Source organism: Eulemur rufifrons, chromosome 4 (assembly GCF_041146395.1).
Source record: "Eulemur rufifrons isolate Redbay chromosome 4, OSU_ERuf_1, whole genome shotgun sequence".
NCBI classification, from domain to species: Eukaryota; Metazoa; Chordata; class Mammalia; order Primates; family Lemuridae; genus Eulemur; species Eulemur rufifrons.
The window spans coordinates 2152430-2167775 of record NC_090986.1 but is presented as its reverse complement, the minus strand read 5'-3'; the positions used below and the strand labels follow the sequence as shown (position 1 = coordinate 2167775).

General features: G+C 42.2%; 2 pseudogenes; one reads left to right on the top strand and one right to left on the bottom strand.

The window, feature by feature from the left end:
• Positions 1 to 1658: 1658 nt before the first annotated feature.
• Positions 1659 to 1837, bottom strand: LOC138383138 (U2 spliceosomal RNA; annotated as a pseudogene).
• A 10198-nt stretch (positions 1838 to 12035) lies between these two features.
• LOC138382506 (ubiquitin-conjugating enzyme E2 D2-like) lies at positions 12036 to 12380 on the top strand (annotated as a pseudogene).
• The last annotated feature ends 2966 nt before the right edge of the window (positions 12381 to 15346 follow it).

Sequence of the window (15346 nt, the reverse complement as noted above, 5' to 3'; positions counted from 1 at the left end):
ACCCAGGGTAATGTTCCTATCTTAATGTCAGCTGATTGGCAATCTGAATTGCATTCTGTTATTGAACATCACAATAATTTAAACCATAGACTTCGACGTCATTTACAAAATAATTTAGAAAACTTTGCTAATCCCTACCCCTCCAGTGCAATGCATTAGGACTATTTTGTAGTAATTTTCCATTATCCTTTGGGATGTTTTCCTACTTAGCATATACTATAAATGAGGACTGTGTCTTAGTCCATTTTGTGCTGCTATAACAGAAAACTGGAGACTGGGTAATTTATAAAGACAAGAAATTTATTTGTCTCATGCTTCTGGAGGGCAAGAGTCCAAGACTGAGGGACCACATCTGATGAGGGCCTGCATGCTGCATAATCCCATGGTGGATGGGGATGGCAAGGAGGGGAGGAAGTGGGGGACAGAAGGACTCCTTCTTTTATCAGGAACCCCATCCTGTGATAACTGAACTGCTCCTCTGGCAACAGTATTAGTGAATTCAGGAGGGCAGAGCCCTCATGACCTGATCACCTCTTTAAGTTCCCACATTTCAACACTACTGCATTGGGTATTAAATTTCCAACACAATTTTGGATCACATATTTAAACCAGAGCAAATTATACCATGAACACTGTAGCATTTTTAAAAACTAGAAAGTTTTAAAAACTTAGAGAAAAATCAAAGTTAATTTCTAAATTTTTCAATTTATTGATTATTTTGAATTTTACTTTGGCTTCGTTGGATAGCAAAGAAATTCTTAAAAGTCTCTTAATGTACATTGAAAGGAAATGTATGTCTTAAGAAGAAAACATTTCTCATTATTTAAATAGAGTTAGGTATTTTTAATTTTCATTTTGGTTTTAGTTCATTTTTAGAATAAAGGCCATGGGCCCCATCAGTGTATAAGAGGGTTTGGTTAAGAATGGAGAGCCCTAGAGCAGTGTCAGTATATTTGCCCCACTTATATCGTAGAAGCCTATATATAGAAATTCAGAGAGGACTGGTAAAGAGCAATGAAATCCTGCATTATGATATAAGATGTTGTAAATGCTACATAAAATCTTAGTTCTGTTACCTAAATTACAAATAAAATACTGTGCGTTGTTTCCATGCAGGAAAAGAAGTGGTTGACTTTCATTTTCCATGTCTATATTTGAAATTACCTTCCCATTGCAGGTGCATAATTCTATGTATCCACTTTGCTTGTTTTCTGTGTTCTTTTAAAAAAATGTTTTTGAGCTATAAAGAGTCTTTTCTCCGATATCATCACAGCTGTTATTAGACATGGCAAAACTGCATGAAAATATCTAATACTGAGGGTGATTTCACCAGCAATATGGTAGGTAATATGTAGGATAACAACCAGACACTATTTCTAATTTGGCCAGAAGAGTTAGTTTACATGAATGCATCTGAGATCCAGTCACTTCCACTTACATATTTCATATCAAAGGATTCTGGAACATTCTTTTTGACATTGAGTCTTCAACTTGGAAAACATGCCTATTATACTTATACTTGAATTCATCATCATAAATATTTAAATTTTGAGGAGAGCATAAAAATTAGATTAGCCTCCACTGTGAGGCCTGATTACTGATTCCATCTTGTCTGCCGCAAACCCCAGACCCAAACTGTCCCTATTGTGCCAAGTACCCGTGTGGTAATTCCTCCCAATAATACAGCAACGACTGATTAATGAGGACAGGACTCTGCTCATCCTGCTAAAATGCCAACATGATTAGCATTTCCAGTCTTGCATAGAGGACATATCAGATATTAAACTGATAAGAACAGATACGACACTTGATCTTAGCCAAAGGGCCGAGAAGTGATGCATCCCCAGTCTTGGAAGAAAGGCCCTGATGTTTGCTCCTACTGCTCTGTCAGCAAGCTTGTGGGCTGTGCTCCCACTTATGGTCCCAATCACAAACTCTGGAATGGTGCCCCCACATTCCTCATGCAGAGGCTGCCACTGGACCCCGACAGACCCCTGTGGACACAACTACTCATGCCCTGTCTGAACTGGGCTGACGCAGGGTCCCTTTTTTATTGAACAGACTTTTTTTATTCTGGTATCTACAAGGGGGACTCCTAGATTTGACCATTTTTACTCTGATTTTGGACACTGCATTGCCTCAATGGCTTTACTGACAGAATTCCAGCAATTAAAGCAGATAAGGACACCTATTGCAACATTGACTTCATGACACCTTTCCCCTAGCACCCATGACTTTCCTTGTGATAAACAGAAACTGAGACTTTACTGCTACTTTTTTCCCACCCCCATGAACTCTGTCATCTGACAATGCAGCTGGCTAATACCATTACCTGCTTGACCACAGGTAGCTTTTCTCTGCCACAGAGCTTCTTCCCTGCCTATAGGGAGTCTGCTTTCTTCCACCACATGGCAAAGCTTCCAGCTGGATCAGCTTCCACGGACACCTCCTCACCTTTATTCTTAGCTTTTCTGGAGACTCCTCTACTGCTAGGACAACATTACAGGCTAGAACTTTTGCAACACTCAGCCAGTCCCTGACGCAGCTTACGTCTTTCCAATCTGTACGGAGCTGTCTCATGCACAACAGCATGTGTGACTTCTGGCCCTGGTGACTGCTTCATGCCCTTCCAGACTACACACCAATTTTTCCACCTGCTGAAAGACGCTCTCATGTTACAATTTCTGTCTTTCATTCGCATGGTCACATAGACTGTCCCACCAACCCTGACTACATCTTGACCTAGCATGACCTTTACAGGTGCATTTTCTCACCAGTCTTAAACTTTAGAAATATTAAATTTAACAAAGTTTAATTGTGCAATGAATAATTTACAAGTCAGACATCCTTTGGGACCAGAAGAGGTCAAAGATTTGCTCCACAATGTGGGCAGAGAGTATTTAGAGACAGCAAACACAAATGAGATACAGAGACAGCTTCGCTGGTTACAGCTCGGCCTTGGCCTTTTGGGGCAGGTCTGAACAATTGGCAGCCTGTGGGTGGCTGAAGGTCGGTTGCTGTTAGTGCCCAAGTCTCAGCTATTTTCTACACAAAACATACTCCTCAGTTGGGTTTCCGGTTTCTTTATATATTAAGTTAGGTTGCAGTTTCATTCTTAAAGACTTAAGGCAGGAAGGCAGCCTCAGGCCACAATTAGTTTAACTGTCTCTTAGGCCACCTCCATCGCTGTTTCTACAACCTGTGCCACTTGGAAACACTTGACACCTCAGTTGTGCTTGCCAGTCATTTGGGCCAGATAGAACTCAAACTTAGGTTTGAAAGGGCCATCTCCAATATCAAGATTTGCATCTAGGACATCACCTCCTGCACACACAGTGTCTTCAGACCTTACTGCTTGTTTCTGAGTCCTTTAGATCCTGTCCCATTCTGGCCTGCCATTGCTCATAATCATGCAACTCCAAGCCTACTACTTCTAAGTCCAAGTCTGTTCAACTCATTTTACATCCTCATGTGACTATTTATTTCTCAGCCTCAGTACATCTGGTGGCTCTTGCTGCCCTAGGTGGCTTCATGTTCCGTGTTCAATTGTGGCTTCTCCAGACCTACTTACCGACTACTCTGCACCAAAGTCAATGAAAATTTTCATCACAGGGTCATTTCAGCCACCCACCGAGCAGCCAACCTTTCAGCTTGCGGGTAATGCCTTTGCCAACATTCCGCCACTAGTCCACGTTTACAGTCAAGTCCCGGTTACTTCCTGTTAATGTCTCTTTCCTCACCTTGCTGAGTTTCCTCCAGAGCCACAGCTGATCCTCACTCTCTTTATCTCCCCTCATTTTCAGCCAACACTGGGACAGCTGTGCCCTCTCTGCTGATGACAGAGTTCGGTTCTCACTGGACTGTGCCAGGGATGCTGCCAATTCCTCACTTGGCATCACACGTGCCCTCTTACTGGGTAACTTCATACTGATTGGGGCACCTGCACTGGCTGCTTGGGCACCTGTCACCTGACTGCCCTCCAGGGGGGATGGTGATCCTTTTCTGGCGATCCTCCTTTCCCCACCTATGGCTGCACCCACCCCCTTCTTGCATTCCTTCACCTGCACCAAAGGGGCTATATGACACCTGGGGAAGTTAATCAACCAGGACAATCCAAAGCCATCAAATATGATACACCTTAAGAAAAAATGAAGCATTAATACACAAATAAATGCATATATATAGGGTGTGTATTTTTTTCTCTGGCTTCAGGAACTGCAGATGCTGGCCCATCCCAACTTTTCCTGGGACTGTCTTAATGTTATGAGTCTGCGTTTCTCCTTTCTCTGTATTGGAATTTCCCCCCAGGAACAAAACCACCATTTGCCTGTCAGATAACGGGAAATAAATCTGACTAAAATTTAGTGGCCTTCTACCTCAGGAAATTGTTAGTGGCCCAGTGGCTAGGGCATGTTGAGATATCTCTTCTAAGGTAAATGGTAAGTTTTTGCATCTGGCTCCTTCCCCAACCAGGAAAAAGACACAGTGTGTAGAGGCTTCTTTAGATTGTGGAGGCAGCATATTCCCTACCTGGGTGCATCACTGCATCCCACTTGCCAAATGACCTGAAAGGCTGCTAGTTTCCAGGGGGTCCAGGAGACAACTCTGCAGCAGGCCCGGGATGCTGTGCAAGCTGCTCTGCCACTCAGACCAGGTCATCAAGGTCCAGTGGTTCCTGAGGTATCAATGGCAGGTATGAATTTTTTGGAGCCTTTATTGGGCCCCAATAAGAGGATCATATGTCAGCCTTTAGAATTTTGGAACAAGGCCATGCCATCACCTACAGACAAATACTCTCCTTTTGAGAGAGAGCCCTTAGCCTACTACTTGGACTTCATAGAAACTGCATGATGGACCTTGGCCACAAGTTACTGTGTGACCCAAGCTGCCTATGATAAGCTGAGTATTATCTGACCGACCAAGCCATAAGGTTGAGTGTGCGTAGCAACACTCTGTTGTCAAATGGAAGTGCCATATAGGTGATTGGGCCCAAGCAGATCCTGAAACACAACTAAGTTATAGGAAGAAGTCACCCAAATGCCAGTGGTTTGTTCTCCTGCACTGCCTTCTGTCTCCAAGCCAACACCTGATGGGGAGTACCCTACTATCGGTTAGCAGGGGAAGAAAAGACTGGGGCCTGGGTGACAGATGGTTCTGCCCAACATGTAGGCACCACCAAAACCTGGACAGCTACAGCACTACAGCCCCTCTCTAAGACATTCCTGAGGGACAGAGGTGAATGAAAATCTTCCCAGTGGGTGAAATTTTGGGTAGTACACATCATTGTGAACTTCTGTAGGAAGGAGAAATGGCCAGACATGCTACTGTATACCAGTTCATTGGCTGTGGCCCACGGTTTGGCTGAAGTCTCAACAACTTGAAAAGAAAATGATTGGGAAATTGATCAAAGGGAATTTGGGGAACAGGCATGTACAGAGACATACTTCCAGAAAAGCCAAAAACATGAAGATATCTGTGTCCTATGTCAAGGCCAACCCAAGTGTGATCTCAGCAGAGAAGAGTTTAAATAACCAGGTAGACAGGATGACCTGTTTTTTGGATACCAGTCAGCCTCTTTCCACAGTCACACTTGTCATCACCCATTTGGCCCATGATCAAAGTGGCCATCCTGGCAGGGAATGGAGGTTATGCATGGACTCAGTAAGTGGAATTTCATTCACCAGGGCTGACCTAGCTATGGCCTCCACTGAGTTCTCAATATTCCAACAGCACATACCAACACTCAGCCCCAGTATGGTACCATTCCCAGGATGATCAGCCAGCTGGTTCTTGCCAGGTTGATTATACTGAACAACATCCATAATGGAAGGAGCAAGCTTTTGTCCTTACTGGAAAGACACTTACTGTGGATATGGATTTGCTTTCCTTGCATGCAATGTTTTTGCCAAAGCTATTGTTTATTGACTTGCAGAATACCCATCCACTATCTTGTTATTCCACACAGCACTCCATTTGACTAAGGAACTCACTTCACAAAAACGTGTAGCGATGGACCCATACTTACAAAATTCATGCTCCTATCATGTTTTTCATCGTTCTGAAAGAGCAGGTTTCACAGAACTTTGAAATGGCCCCTTTGAAGAGGCATTTACACACCAATTAGGTGCTGTGTCTTGAAGGTATGAGATAAGTTTGCACAGAAGGCTGTATATACTCTGAATTAGCATCCAACATACGGTGCTGTTTCACTTATACTCAGGATTTACAAATTAAAAAATCAAGTGGTGGAAATGAGAATGGCACAGCTCACCATTATCCCTGGTGACCAAATAACAAAAGTTTGGCTTCTTGTTCCCATGACTTCATCCTCTGCTGTTCTAGTCTTCTTAGTCCCAGAAGGAGGAATCTTCCACTAGGAGGCACAGCAATGATTCCATTGCCCTGGAAGTTAAGACTGCCACTGGCCACTGTGGGATCCTCATGTTTCTGAGTCACTAGGCCAAGAAGGGAGGAGTTACAATGTTGGCTGAGGTAATTGATCCAGACTACCAAGAGCAAGTTGGTCTACTGTTTCACAATGGAGATAAGAAACAGTATGCTTGGATTACAGGATCCCTTAGAGCTGTGGTCCCCGACCCCCAGGCTGCTGACTGGTATCAGTCTGTGGCCTGTTACAAATCAGCCACACTGCAGGAGGTGAGCAATAGGCAGGTGAGTGTGTTCATCTGTATTTATTGCTGCTCCCCATCCTTTGCACCATGGCCTGAGGTCCATGTCCTGTGAGATCAGTGGTGGCATTAGATTCTCACAGGATTGTGAACCCTACTGTCAACTGCACATGCGAGGCATCTAGCTTGCTTACTCCTTATGAGAATCTAACACCTAATGATCTGAGGTGGAGCTGAGCTAGCATCGGGGAATGGCTGCAAATACAGATGATCATTAGCAGAGAGGTTGCATTTTGGTGAGTTGTATGATTATTTTATTATCTATTACAATGCAGTAACAATAGAAATAAAGTGCACAATAAATTAATATGCTTGAATCATCCTGAAACCATCCCCCCTGCTCGCAGCCTGTGGAAAAATTGTCTTCCGTGAAACTGAACCCTGGTGCCAAAAAGGTTGTGGACTGTGGCCTCAGGGCGTCTGTTAGTATCACTATGCCCTGTGATGAAGGTCAGTGAAAACTATAACAGCACAATGCAAGCAGTACTGTAACTGACCCAGTCCATTCAAGAACGAAGGTTTGGGTCAACCGTGCAGGTAAAACCGAGGACAAGTTCAGGACTTTCTGGAGTTACAGCAAACACAGAATGGGTAGGGAAGGAAGATAATTTATGAATATGAGCTAGGACCATCAGACTAGCTGTGGCAAGGAGGACTGCAATTTTCATGAGTATTTCCATATTTTGTTATAAGTACTTTTTTTGATTATATATATGTATTAAGCAAATATCTCTGTGTGTTCCTGTTATTCCCTTATGTTTCATAAGTTGTATTTAGACTTTATATCAGTATTTTAGTGTGATTAATCTTACATCATATTATTTCATTTACTGGATGTCTAGAGATGAGAAAACATCACTCAAGGACTTTACCTCTTGTTCTGGGCAAAGGCTATGTGTGTTTTAAGTTGTCTGCAACTTTCAGTTGTACACAAGTTGTATCATGTTAAGTAGAATTATGACTCTGTCATTTTTATTTCCAAATTAAGTGTGGCTTAATAAGATGCTTATGGGTTCCAAGTTTAAAAAGGGGAAAACTTCTGGTGGTTGACTGTCTGTCAATTTTATTGATATTGGGCTAAGGGATGCCTCGGTAGCTGGCAAAACATCATTTCTGGGTGTGTCTTATAGGGAGTTTCATAAAGACATTGTATTTGAATCAGGAGACTGAGGAAAGGGACTCTGCTCTCACCAATGAAAGCAGTCTCCATTAAATCTGTTGAAAGCCCAGATAAAACAGAAAGGTATGGGTTATCAGAAGTTATTACCATTAATGTCACTAAAGTTGGTATACAACAACCCCCCCCCCCGCCCCACTGCTAAATTTGACTGGCAAAAAAAAAAAAAAAAAGAAAAGAAAAAAGTAGAGGAAAGGCAAACTATCACCCACACTTCTGGAGTTGGCATATCAATCTTCTGTCTTTGAACATCACAGATCCTGGTTCTCTGACCATTGAACCTTCCCCGGTGCCCCACCCTCCTGGTTTTAGGTTCTTAGGCCTTCAGACAGAAACCACTGGCTTACTTGTTCTTAAGTTTTCATTTGACATATGGAACTTTTTGGCCTATATAACTGCATAGGCGTATCCTCATAATAAATCTCTTCCTGTATATCTCTATAAATTCTATTGGTTTCCTTTCCCCTCTGGAAAATGCAGACTAGCACATTGTGTCAGGGAGAAAGTATCCCTGGTATGGAAACTTGTGGGCAGAAATGAGTTTGGCCAGAGGAGGTTAGACAGGTGGCGACTATGGCTGCAGCAAGCCTTAGAGGAGATAATGGGAGGGTGGGAGGAAGACAGGGTCAGATGCTGGGTCCTGGCGCTCTGTGACATTACTGCTCTCTGAAAACATCAGCTCCAAATTTAGTTTCTTAAAACTCCAAACATGTATTATGTCACAGTTTCTGTGGCCCGAGAATCCTGGCATGGCTTAGCTGGGTGCCTCTGCCTCAGGGTCTCTCAGAAGGCTGGGCTGTTTCCCCCACTGAAGTTTGGGCAGTGGAGGATCAGCTTCTAAACTCAATCTGGTCAGTTGCTGGCATCATGCAGTTTGGAATGAGGGCCTGAGTTCCTTTCTGTCTATTGGCCTGGGCCCTCCCTCCATTCTTTGTCACACAGGCCCATAAATAGAGAATCTCAAAACATTCAAGCTTGCTTCCCCAAAGGAAGGTACAGGAGAGAGAGTGGGCGGGGAGAGTAGACACCTGAGAGAGAAAGTAAGTGGCAAGTCACAGTCTTTTAGTAATTCAATCTGTGAGGTGACAGTCCATATCTTTAGTTTGCATGCTATTGACTAAAAGTGAGTCACTAACCCTTATTGGTTACACAAGGATGGGGATACTTGGAGGTGGGGATCATTGTGCACCATCATGGGGCTCCCACCACAGACACAAAGGTAAGGCACATGAGCTTGTTTCTAAATATAAGCGGAAGGCATTGGAAGGTTTATTCTCACAAGATAACCAAATCTGAATTTTATTTAATTCCAACTCCCCCATGGTGGGCCTTGGTAAATGAGACCAAGAGAGGGAGTGATTTCCCCAAGATTCAACTGACAGAACCCATGTCAGTTTGAGTTGCGTTCTAGGTTATATCCCACTGATCACAATTCTTCCATCTCTAAGCTTATGCCTTAGCAACATATAATACACACCTACAAGAATTATAAGTACTATCTCATATGCACCAGATGAGTTCCCTTGGAGCTAGATGGTAAGCATTATTCCCACTGTGCAGGTTGAAAGACTGAGGAGGCCATTGGAGGCACAATGACATATCTGGGCTCGCAGAACTGGTAACAACAAGGAGGCTCTGACCCAGCTCTGTCTCCTCAAACCTGTGGCTCTGACTGTATGCAAGTCTTCCTGGGGTGCTGAGGGAGGCTGTGTTTGCATAACCGGGTATAAGACAGCAGCTGACATGCGGGAGGAGGGTGAGCAGTCAGCAGCCCAGAGGGCCCTTTGAAAAGGGCCCACATGATGGAACCTTGAAGAAGTGACCTCAACTGCTTGGTGATTAACCCCAAGAGAACTTAGAGCTCTGATAACCAGGCACCCACATTCTAGAGACAGCCCTCTATACAACTCACTTGACAGGAGACTCTTAAGAGAGTAAGATGTCCTCCTCCCGTATCCCAACTGTCTGAGGCGCTTGTCTCCGAGGCCTGGAGTGAGAGCCTTTCTGAATGATGCAGACATTGGCTCAGTGCCCAAGCTTCTCACCCCCACGCTTCAGACCAGTTGACAAGAGACGCCCCAAGGTAACACACGGTACCCCAGGGCAGGTCCATCCAGGTCAGGCCTCACTTGTGAGTCCACCTGGGCAGCCTCACACCCCTCCCTATTGATATATGTGTGTGGGAGGAACGGGGGATGAGAGGGATTCCTGTGCAGAATCAGGCTGAGGGGTGTTGGAACACTGGTGGGTGTGTCATGTTCATACCCCAGGTCACGATGGCAGAATGGAAAGTTGAGTGTTGGGGATCAAGCTTGTCTACTCAGATGTTAAGTCTGAGACCTTGATTCACCATTTGGTTTCCTCCCTGGCTGGAGGTCTCTGGAGATTCTTCTCTCTCCCCGATCTAGGGTACAGAATTTCTAAGAAGACCACTGACACCTCTTGACCTCGCTGCCAGGCACCTTTTTCTCAGGGCTCAATGCAGGAGATCAACGAGGAGTTGTGTGGGTCCAACTACTCCATCCCCTTGGGTAACGGGTAAGGGTACCACGCCACCAACCATGGCCAGTACTGCACTGGGGTGAGAGTGGGCACAGAAGTGTTTCTACCGCCTGGAGCTCAACATGACCAGGGTGGGCCTAGGACTCGGAGCCAAATATGGGGATTCCGTGGGTTCTGTCCTAGGACTTTTTTACTTGAGTGACTCACAGTCCCCTCCCAAAAAATCCTGGCCTCCATTAATCCCCAGTGGCAACTTGGGTAGGTACAAAATTCATGTGCATATGCTTGTAGGAAGATCAGAGAAAATGTTTGTATTTTTTTCACTTTATACTAGACCATGAGTGTCTTTGCATTTGACTATTGTTTTATAGTTTTAGCTACTTGCCACAGGTATCCTATGTGGCTGTCAGCTCCACTGCCCTTCCAGTCCTCCGGTTCTATAAAAGAAACAAATACCACTCTTACTGGGATGGTTTATATTTTAAAATATTTGAGGGGTTTAAGCTATTCTAACATCTGTCTGCAACTTGCTGTCTCACAGAACACATCCTCTTAGTGCTGCCATGGTGAAAGCTGTGGTCTCACTTGTGTTCATAATAGTCCACCAGGGAGGCCATTTCTCACAGCATTTTAGCCTTTCAATGCTGGTGGACCCTGACATGATTCAATTCTCTTGCCATCTCAGCTATGTTGCAGGGGACACTCTGCGTGTGTCCTAATAGATCACGTCAGTTTGATAGGGCTGCCATAACAAATTACTACAGGGATGGGTGTTTTTAGCAGCATTTACTCAATTCTTGAGGCAAGAAATCTGATACCAAGGTGGCAGCTGGAGTAGTTTCCCATTTATTTACTTATATTTTCATGATGTTTGAAGACAAAAATGTTTTAATCTGATGGACAATTCATCAAATTTTCTGTTCATTATTCTTTTGGTGTAAAATCTACGCAATCTTTGCCTAATTCATGATCACAATAAAATACTCTACTATTCCTCCTAGGAATATTTTAATTCTGGCATTTAGTTATACAATCGTTTTGAATATTTTTGTCACATGTTTTAAATTTGGGGTCCACATTTCCCCTTTTGCATCTCCATATCCAATTTTACCAGTATCATTTGTTCAAAACACTTTTCTTTCCTGTCAAATTTGTTGACTACTTTCTGAAAATGCCTGTGTTTGTTAGCGAACCTTTAAATCTCCTCATTGGTCTACCTGCATCTATCCTCGTTCTACTTCTACGTGCTTTGATTACTGTTACTCCTTTTAAAGATTATTTTGTGGTTTCTGGTTTGCTTTACACACAAATATAGATTTAGAGTAAGCTTTTTGATTTCCATAAAAAATGCACTTGAAAATTTGAGGGGCGGCCCCGCCCCCAGGGGACGTCCTTGGGGCTGCCGCCCTGCCTTGTCAACATCGCCTCAGTGACCTCACAGAGCGGGACCCCACGGGCCACTGGCGCCGGGATGGGGGTGGCCGGGGCAAGCCACGGGGCCATGCTGCCAGGAACCAAGGGAACCAGCGGATCCAGCAGAACCAGCGCAGAGGCTGCAGCGTGGCCTGGGGGCAGGGGAGTCCCCAGCTCAAGACAGCACAGTAAAGCACAGCCACAAGGGGCTCCTCCACCTGGCCCAGGGCTCAGCACGGCCTGCGGGGGACGATATGCTCCACTGGCAGGCGACCCTAATGGGGCCCAACGACAGCCTCTACCAACGAGGGGGGTCTTCTTCCTGAGGATCCAGTTGCCAACCGATTATGTTTTCAAACCACCCAAGGTCGCATTCACCACCCGACTTCACCCTCCAACATTAACAGAAATGGAAGTGTTTGTCCGCACTTCCTTAGATCTGAGTGGTCGCCGGCACTGACCATTTCCCAAGTGTTTCCGTGTTGTGCGCCCCCAACCCCGATGATCCTTTGCTTCCTGAGATTTCGAAGATCTGCAGAAAGGATAGGAGAAATTACGATGGAAAAGCTCAAGAATGGACTCAGAAATAGGCCATGTGACTTCAAAATAAATAATACCATCACCTTAATGGTAAAGATAAAGTGGCAGTTCAATTTAAAAAAAAACTTGAATGGACTGCATTGACTCTGTAGATGAATTTATGGGGTTTTCTGTTCTTAACAATATTAAGTATTGTTATTTAACATTAGATGTCTTTCCATTTATTCATTTATTTTAAAATTTCTTTTAGCATTTAAAAAACCAGTGTAAAATTCTTACACTTCTTTTGTTAAATTTATTCCTGAATATTTATTTGTGATGCCATTGTGAATAGAGTATTTTCTTAATTAAATTTTCAGATTGATAATTGCTAGTATAATATATATCGATCTTGTGTCTTGTGACATGGGTGGATTCATTTCATTAGTTCTCATGGGTTTTTAGTAAATTCCTTCCAAATTTTTATGTGGAAGATTAAGTTGTTTGCAATAAAAGGTAGTTCTTTTTTTCAATCTGGAGGATGTTATTTCACTTTCTAATGTAATTTCCCTGGCTATTATCTCCGGTACAATGCTGCATAGCGTAGGGAAAGTGGAGATCTTATCTTGTTCCTAGACTTACAGACAAAGTACCCGGTCTTTCAGTATTACGTATAATGTTAACTGTAGGTTTTCATAGATTACTTCTGGCAAGACTCAGAATTTTCCAAATATGAGTAGTGTGCTGGGGATTTTATCACAGTGGGTGTCGGATTTGTCAAATGTTTTCCTGTGTCTACTGGAAAGATATCTTTTGTCACTTGAATAAAGTAATATTGTGTATTATCTCGATTAACTTTTGGATATTAAGCCAACATTGCATTTTTAAAAATAAAATCTCACTAGGTCATATAGCCATATTTATATGCTCCTTGTGAAGTTTGCTAGTATTTTCTAAGGATTTCTGTGTCTGCATTCTTAAAGGATTTTTGTCTATAGCCTTCTTTACTTTTGATTTCTTTCCTACTTTTGGTATCATGGTAATGGTGGTCTCATAGGATGAATTAGAATATGTTACTTTTATTTTTAGAAGTTACTGTGAAGAATTGGTATAACCTTTATCATGTGTTGATAAAATTTATCATTTAAGCCCTATACGTCGTTCAACAATGGAGATTTGTTCTGGGAAATGCACTGTTAGGCCATTTTGTCATTGTGTGAACATCACAGAATGTACTTGCACAAACCTAGAAGGTATAGCCTGCTATACACCTAGGCTATATGGTATCAGCTCTTGCTCCTAGGCTACAAACCTGTGCAACATGTTACGGTACTTAATATTATAGGGAATCCTAACACAATGGTATTTGTGTATCTAAATGTGTATTTATGGTTAGAGAACTAACCATACAAAAGTTACAGTAAAATACACTACAAAAGATTAAAAAATGGTATACCTTGTATAGGTCACTTGCCATGAATGAACATATAGGACTAAAAGTTGTACAGCAAATATATAAACCAATAACATAGTCACTTATTACCATATTATCAAGTATTATGTACTGCATATAATTGTCTACCATAGTTTTATCTCACTGGCAACACAGGTTTGTTTACACCAGCATCACCATAGATACATGGATAATGCATTGTGCTTCAATTTAACATGCACTAGAAAGTTTTCAGCTTCATTATAATCTCAAGGAAGCACTCTAGTATATGCAGTCCATCATTGACCAAAACTTTGTTATGCAAGGCAGGACCATATATATATATATATATATATATATGACTATCCGTATAAGCTATTTCTTTAGTTTTCTTTCAAAATTTGTACCTCTAAAGATATTTATTTCTAATATATAGTATTCCTCGGTAACAGATTTTCTGGAAATATGACCTGAGAAAATCTAGAATAATAATATGCAATGAGGCTTTACCAATCAATGACAGACCCAAAATTTCCTGTTTTGTAGAATGGACATTGTGACTACAATTACTGTATCATATTTACTGTGTGGGACAAATAAGTTATTGAACATAAAAGATATTAATAAAACTGTAATATGACATTGGGTTTTATGAAGAGGGCTCTGACCGAGATAACCTCCTCTTTTCATCAGTATTTAGATAAGACAGAAACATAATTTTTATGACAAATACAGAATATTATAATTGAATGGTATTTATAAAAGATCATTTGATGCCTCAAGGTGGTTAGTATTTACTTAGCACATACAGTGTATTAGGTACTATACAAAGCCATGACACATTTATAGGTATAATACCTAGAGTTCAAAAATAAATAATTCAGAGATTCATTGGAAATGACAAATTGACATATTTTCAGTCATATGAGGTGATATTAAAAGCATCATAAAAATTAACTGTTTTGGTATACGGTAAATAAATTAACCTAAAGTGTTAGGCAATTTTACTAGAATGTTTGACTAATTAGTCATAGAAATAAATGGGCAGCATTTTGACCAGTAAACAGAGAATAGGCATTCTTTTCAAATAACAGACAAAAGTATTTTAAATGGATTTTATTTTTCTTTGAGACAGTCTGTCTCTGTTGCCTAGGCTAGAGTGCCATGGCATCAGCCTAGGTCACAGCAATCTCAGACTCCTGGGCTCAAGCAATCCTACTTCCTCACCCTCCCAAGTAGCTCAGACTACAGGCACGCACCACCATGCCCGGCTAATTTTTTCTATATATTTTAGGTTGTCCACCAGCTAATTTCTTTCTATTTTTAGTAGAGATGGGGTCTTGCTCTTGCTCAGGCTGGTCTCGAACTCCTGAGCTCAAGCAATCCTCCGGCCTCGGCCTCCCAGAGTGCTAGGATTACTGGCGTGAGCCACCACACCTGGCTAAATGGATAATTATTAAGCCTAAAATTTTATTAAATTAATAACAAATATCCAACTGCTTATATATTTTGAACACTGTAAAATGACAACAGAAACTATCAAAGTATAACCAACCAGTAACACCAAGTCACATACAGATTTCTTTTAGGATGTTTTAAACTGATTTCAGCATG